At 39.6% G+C, this 7673-nt stretch overlaps 1 non-coding gene across 1 annotated transcript; it reads right to left on the bottom strand.

Annotated features, from left to right (window-relative positions):
- Window positions 1–996: 996 nt before the first annotated feature.
- Window positions 997–1070, bottom strand: trnat-cgu (transfer RNA threonine (anticodon CGU)). The gene has a single exon. It is a non-coding gene; the product is annotated as a tRNA-Thr (tRNA).
- Window positions 1071–7673: the final 6603 nt, after the last annotated feature.

Below are 7673 nucleotides of genomic sequence, written 5' to 3'. Positions count from 1 at the left end.
ATATATATACAGTATGTGTATATAATATAGATACACTATATTGCCAAAGGTACTTGGCCACCCATCCAAATGATCAGAATCAGGTGTCGTAATCACTTGGCCCGGCCACAGGTGTATACAATCAAGCACTTAGGCATGGAGACTGTATCTACAAACATTTGTGAACGAATGGGCCGCTCTCAGTGATTTCCAGCGTGGAACTGTCATAGGATGCCACCTGTGCAACAAATCCGGTCATAAAATTTCCTCGCTCCTAAATATTCCAAAGTCAACTGTCGGCTTTACTATTAGAAAATGGAAGAGTTTGGGAACAACAGCAAGTCAGCCACCACGTGGTAGGCCACGTAACCTGACAGAGAGGGGTCAGCGGATGCTGAAGCGCATAGTGCAAATACTTTCTGCATAGTCAGTTGCTACAGAGCTCCAAACTTCATGTGACCTTCCAATTAGCCCACGTACAGTACGCAGAGAGCCTCATGGAATGGGATTCCATGGCCGAGCAGCTGCATCTAAGCCATACATCACCAAGTGCAATGCAAAGCGTCGGATGCAGTGGAGACGCGTTCTCTGGAGTGATGAATCACGCTTTTCCATCTGGCAATCTGATGGACGAGTCTGGGTTTGGAGGTTGCCAGAAGAACGGTACATTTCGGACTGCATTGTGCCGAGTGTGAAATTTGGTGGAGGAAGAATTATGGTGTGGAGTTGTTTTGTAGGAGTTGGGCTTGGCCCCTTAGTTCCAGTGAAAGGAACTTTGAATGCTCCAGGATACCAAAACATTTTGGACAATTCCATGCTCCCAACCTTGTAGGATGGATGGATCGACCGGCCCCCAGACACATTTTTGTCTCTAAATTTGGCCCCCGAGTCAAAATAATTGCCCAGGCCTGTTCTACAGCTATACATTATATCTGCTATGAGAATTTTATTTTTCAAATCCATCCATTTTCTGTACGGTTCAAGAGGCAGTCAGCAGTCAAGCACAAGAGTATAAACAGGCACTGCTGGGATTTGAACCCAGGAGCTCCTGTTTACGAGACAGGCACTTATACCAACTAAGCCACAGCTCCTGCTAATGTAAGCTCACACAAAGAATCGTGTTTGACTTTGGAGTGTGTGTTAAATGGCCGTGCAGGCAGCACAAATGAACGCTCGCCTTTATTTTCTTTTATGGAGCTTCATTATAACATAATAATGTGAAGTAGCTTGCATCGTCGGAGTACGCTTGTGTTTTTTTCACCATTGCTTTTGCACGAATTCAATGCTAATGATTAGACTCCCCAATACTGCTGTTTTTCTATTTGAATTACATTTTGAATCTGTTAACATACTATTAGAAGGGGCCATGATCCATACAACTAATGTTGCCAATGTAATCTCTGATGGGGGCTCAGTGCTGTTACTGTATACTAGGGAGGTAACAATATGAACATTTTATATCACAGTTATGGTGACGTAAATTATCAACGTTATCATTATTATCATAGCATTGTTGAAGGTGCTCAAAAAGTACACACACTGAATTATTTTAATAAAATTTTATTGAAAAAAAACTACCGTATTTTTCGGACTATAAGTCGCAGTTTTTTTCATAGTTTGTGCGATTTATATATGTTTTTTTCCTTCTTTATTATGCATTTATTTATTTATCATTTATTTTCGGCAGGTGCGACTTATACTCCGGTGCGACTTATACTCCGAAAAATAAAATGTACACATTGTAAAAACAAACACATTTTACAGTCAAATTGAAGGTTGTTTTTTTTAATACCAATTTTTCGACTTTTTTTTTTTTTTTTTTTTACAGTGCACACAACATACTTCTTTGGCAGAAGAAACATTAACCATTGTTTTGATTTTTCTAAGAGCAATATTGTTATCATTTGAGTGTTTATGTTTTTGTTTTTCCGTTTCAATTTGTATAGGTTTTATGGGTGTTGTTGGTATTGGGGAAAGACGTTAATGTGTCTTCTATTCCAGTTAGCATTTAAGCTGGCTAGCGATTAGCACGCGAGCTTGCTTTGCCAAGAAATGAGCGGTATCATTTTCAAAGTGCGATAAACAATGACTATTTTACGATGATTAAAAATTGAAACGGTAATGCTCAGAACAATTTTCCCGCAGTTTATCATTGTGTGAATGCTCCAAAGCAAAATTCCCAGATTTCCCTGAATTCCAGGTTTCCGGGACATTTTTCCCATTCAAAATGAATTGGCCATTTTTCAAACTTTCACCATTTCCACATTTTTTAACCCATTCAAACCATTGCACCTTCAACACATTGAACTCATCATGGACATTCAAGCTATTATTTTTCCAAGTTCCAAAAAATTCCAGGAATTCCCAGAATTCCAGTTTTTTCAAACCTTTTTTGACCCTTTTTTCTGGCGACTACTCCTTCCACATTTATCAACCCACTTCAACCGTTCCACCGTCCAAACATTCCTCTTAATTACGACAAAAAACAAAGTTGTTCTTCGAACTGGAAAAATTCCCAGATTTTCCCAAAATTCCAGGAATTCCTTAATACCATTTCTCAATTAAAAATGTTACTACTTGAACATTTCTCGACCGATTTGAAAAATTCCACCACCAGACCATTCAAGTTTTTTTAACATTTAAAAAAAAAATCCTGCTTTTCCCGAAAATTCCCAAATTTTTGGGAAATCCCCATTCAAATCAATGGGACATTCTTTAAAGTTCCACAACCCCCACATTTTTCTTCTGATTCAAACGCTTCCAACTTCAAAATATTCAGCCTGTTTGGGAATTGTATGCTCTATATCAACAATTCTAAAAAAAATTCCAGGATTTCAGTTCAACGTCAGCTTTGGAGCATTCACACGCAATTCCTTCAGGAATTGCCTCATTTAGTTATACCTGTAATAGTTACAGCTCTACTATATACCATCAAAGCAATTACAACAAGCAATGTCTTGGATAAGACTGTGCATTTTCAACCAGTTTGGTAACATCTGGTCCTGTAATTTCAAGAAAAATTTTTTTGGGAAACTTTAATACAACTGAGCCCCATTCAGCTAAAGTACCGCATTAAAAAAGAGATGTCTTGTAAAGACTTTGGGTGCAGAAGCAGGCTTGACACAGATGGTGTGCAGAGGAAAAACAAATGTTTTTGCACATTGCCTCACATCATTGTGAGTGGAGGAAGACAGAGTTTTGCTTTGGGCTGCAGGGATCACTGGAAGAACAGGTGGGAAAATATTCCTCTTGGGATAAAAGCCCCAAAAGAGAAGTATAAATCACATATGGACGGGTCGCACTTTCACGCATGGCTCGACACACCGAAAGTGCACTTGTGGCTTTCCTTCTTTCTCTCTCTGGAGAACACTTTTTGTTTTAAGCGCATGAATTCATAATCTGTGGAGAGAACATTGGCAGAATTGAAATGCGTATGGAATCACACATCAAGACATGTGCAGTGCCTTAACCTTGCATTAGGTGTCCACGCTTGGACTCAACCCCAGCCTTAATGAGGCAGGAGAAACCCCCCCTACCGCCCTTGGGTCAATATTCAAATGTGCTCTGAGTTTAAATCCATTTGAATGAGCATTATTTTACTGCTGCTGAATATTTATCAGAAAATATTCATGAAATTCAGGAAAGAAAAGACTTGATATTACAAAGGTGACAGGACACCTCATTAGGTACACCTGCACATGTGAGATTAAAAAAAATAGTTTTATCATTAAGGTCAAGGTTTATTTATAAAGCACTTTTAAAAAACTGCTCAAGTTGCCCCAAAGTGCTGTACAAGTTTGGCTAAATTTTTTTTAATTTTTTTTATGGATAATAAAATTAAGTAAATGAGGCAATTCCTGGAGGAATTGCGTGTGAATGCTCCAATGCTGAAGTTGAACTGAAATCCTGGAATTTTTTTTTAGAATTGTTGAAGTAGAGCACACAATTCCTGAACAGGCGGAATATTTAGAAGTTGGAATAGTTTAAATCAGATGAAAAATGTGGGAATTGTGGAACTTTGAAGAATGTCCCATTGAATTAAATGGGAATTACCAAAATATTTGGGAATTTCGGGAAAAGCAGGAATTTTTTTTAAAATTATAAAAAACTTGAATGGTTTGAATGAGTTGAAATGGTTGGCTTTACAATTTTTAAATTTTTCAAATTGGTTGAAAAATGTTGAAGTAGTAACATGTTGAATTAAGAAATGTTATTACCGAATTTCGGGAAAACCGGTAATTATTCCAGTTCAAAAAACAACTTTGTTTTTTGTCCTGATTAAGAGGAATGTTTTGACAGTGGGACAGTTGAAGTGTGTTGAAAAATGTGGGCGGAGTAGTCGCCAGAAAAAAGGGTAAAAATATGGCTTTGGAAAACCAGGAATTCTGGAAAATCCTGGAATTTTTTTGAACTTGGAAAAAGAGTAGTTTGAATTTCCAGAATGGTGCAATAGGTTGAAGGTGGAATGGTTTAAATTGGTTGAAAAATGTGGAAATGGTGAAAATTTGAAAAATGGCCAATTCATTTTGAATGGGGAAAAACATTCCGGGAAAATCTGGAAATCTGGGAACTTTTGGAATTTGTTAAGGGAAAGCCCACGATTCCCGAATAGGCTGAACAGTTTGAAGTTGGAACGGTTTGAATCAGATGAAATGTGGAAGGTAGAGCGCGGCAAAATCTGGAGAAGGAGAAGACGTTGAATAACTAGAAGAGGCTATTCCTGAAGGAATTGCGTGTGAATGCTCCAATGCTGAAGTTGAAGTGAAATGCTGACAGAATGTAGTATGAATGTAAGAATAGTTTGAATGTTGGAATGGTTTGAATGTTTAAGAGTTTGAATTTCCAGGAAAACTGGGATTTGGTTTGGAACTTGGGAAAGTGTTAGTTTAAATGTCCAAGATGAGTGGAATGTGTTAATGTTGTATTTGGTTTGAATAGGTTGAAAAATGTGGGAATTGTACAACTTGGAAAAATGTCCCATTCATTTCATTGGGAACTTCCTGGAAATTTGGGAAAAGCGGGATTTTTTTGCAAATGATTAGGAGCATGAATGTCCAGAATGAGCTGAATTGTTTGGTGTTAGCATTGTTTAAATCGGGCAAGAAATATTGAAGTAGTAAATGGTATTAGAGAATTTAGGGAAAATGGGGAATTTTTTTGATATTGGAAAAATGGTACCGTATTTTCCGCACTATAAGGCGCACCTAAAAACCACAATTTTTCTCAAAAGCTGACAGTGCGCCTAATAACCCGGTGCGCTTTATTACGATTCATTTTCATAAAGTTTCGGTCTCGCAACTTCGGTAAACAGCCGCCATCTTTTTTCCCGGTAGAACAGGAAGCGCTTCTTCTTCTACGCAAGCAACCGCCAAGGAAAGCACCCGCCCCCATAGAACAGGAAGCGCTTCACCCGCCCCCATAGAAAAGGAAGCGCTTCACCCGCCCCCGGAAGAAGAAGAAAAAACGCGCGGATATCACCGTACGTTTCATTTCCTGTTTACATCTGTAAAGACCACAAAATGGCTCCTAATAAGCGATCCGGTTCATAAAAAGACGCAATCTCTCCATCCGCACACGGATTACTACCGTATTTCACAGCAACTGAACCGCACTGTGGAACGGGAGCACGTACGGTGAATATTCGCACCACAGGGAATGAAGTCATCCTTCACTGTGGTTCTAGCTTGCCATGCTAACTTCCACTCATGGTGATATTCAAAAGGAAGACCTTGCCAAAAGAGACCTTTCCAGCCGGCGTCATCATAAAAGCTAACTCGAAGGGATGGATGGATGAAGAAAAGATGAGCGAGTGGTTAAGGGAAGTTTACGCGAAGAGGCCGGGTGGCTTTTTTCACACAGCTCCGAAGGCGAACACACCTTCACTAAGACGGGCAGACAGCCTCGGACGACATACGCCAACATTTGCCAGTGGATCGTAAATGCTTGGGCAGATATTTCGGTCACAACTGTGGTCCGAGCTTTCCGGAAGGCAGGATTCACAGAACAACAGCGACACTGACTCCCGATGACTTCTACGAGACGGAACCGGCCATTTTGGATCCCGTATTCGCCCAACTTTTCAATTCGGACACCGAAGACGAAGAATTCGAAGGATTTACGAATGAAGAATAACTTCAGAAGGTGAGCGCTATGTTTATTTTGTGTGTTGTGACATTAACGTTAAAGCAACATTATGTTGCTATTGTTCTACACCATTTTGAATTTTACTATGTTTGTGATTGCACATTTGCGTACATTTTGGGACAGAGTTGTTAGAACGCTGGTTTTCAATATATTATTAAAGTTTGACTGAACTATCTGACTGTTTTTTTGACATTCACTTTAGCGCAGCGTTTTTTTGACATTCACTTTAGCGCAGCGTAGGCGCGGCTTTTAGTCCGGGGCGGCTTATTGGTGGACAAAATTATGAAATATGTAATTCATAGAAGGTGCGGCTAATAATCCGGTGCGCCTTATAGTGCGGAAAATACGGTAGTTTGAATTTCCAGAATGGTGGAATGTGTTAAAGGTGGAATGGTTTAAATGGGTTGAAGAATGTGGGAATTGTGGACATTTGACAAATGGCCAATTAATTTTTGAATGGGGAAAAATGCAAAAAAAAAAAGGAATTATGGGAAACCTGGGGTTTTTTTTTTTTTTAGAATTGTTGAAGTAGAGCACACAATTCCTGAACAGGCTGAATATTTTGAAGTTGAAACGGTTTGAATCGGATGAAAAATGTGGAAGTTTTGGAACTTTGAAGCATGTCCCATTTTCCCAATTTCAGAAAAATTTGGGAATTTCGGGAAAAGCAGGATTTTAAAAAAATGGTCTGAATGAGTTGAAATGGTTGATGTTACAATTTTTCAAATTGGTCGAGAAATGTTGAAGTAGTAACATGTTGAATTAAGAAATGGTATTACCGAATTCCTGGAATTTTCCAGTTTTCCAGTTCAAAAAACAACTTAAGAGGAATGTTTTGACGGTGGAACGGTTGAAGTGGGTTGAAAAATGTGGGAGGGGTAGTCGCCAGAAAAAAGGGTTAAAATAGGGCTTTGGAAAACCAGGAATTCTGGAAAATCCAGAAAAAATTTTTAACTTGGAAAAAGGGTTGTTTAAATTTCCAGAATGGTGGAATGGTATTGTGGCGATTGCCCTCCAGTGGGTTCCTCGGACCATCAAACACTGCCACGAGAGGCCGGATCAGGGTTACAACACTGTTTTATTTTCATAAAAATGGTGCAAGGGTTTTGCTTTATAGCAAGCTGTCCGTTCTGCGTTCGTGTCTCTCCCTGTCTCTCTGGCTCCCACTCCAGTTCCAACCACTTGTCTCGTTCCGGCTGCTGCTAATAAAGGCGATAGGTGATTAGATAACAAGGCTCACCTGGGCCATCCACTCACCTGTCGCTGTCTTCGAGGTCGGTCCTTGCACGCCCCATTCCGCGGCAGGCCCACAGGCCACGCCCCCCCTCCACAGGTATGAATCGGTTGAAAAATGTGGAAATGGTGGAAGTTTGAAAAATGGCCAATTCAAATCTTTGAATTTGGGGAATTTGTTCCCGAATAGGCTGAACAGTTTGAAGTTGGAACGGTTTTGAATCGGGTGAAAAATGCGGAACGTAGAGCGCGCCAAAATCTGGAGAAGAAGAAGAAGTTGTTGAATAATAATAATAAAAAGATTAATTTTGGTGTAG

The sequence above is a fragment of the Nerophis lumbriciformis genome, linkage group LG27, assembly GCF_033978685.3.
Source record: "Nerophis lumbriciformis linkage group LG27, RoL_Nlum_v2.1, whole genome shotgun sequence".
Lineage (NCBI taxonomy): Eukaryota > Metazoa > Chordata > Actinopteri > Syngnathiformes > Syngnathidae > Nerophis > Nerophis lumbriciformis.
Note: the sequence above shows the minus strand (reverse complement) of the source record. Positions and strands in the feature narration are given on the sequence as shown.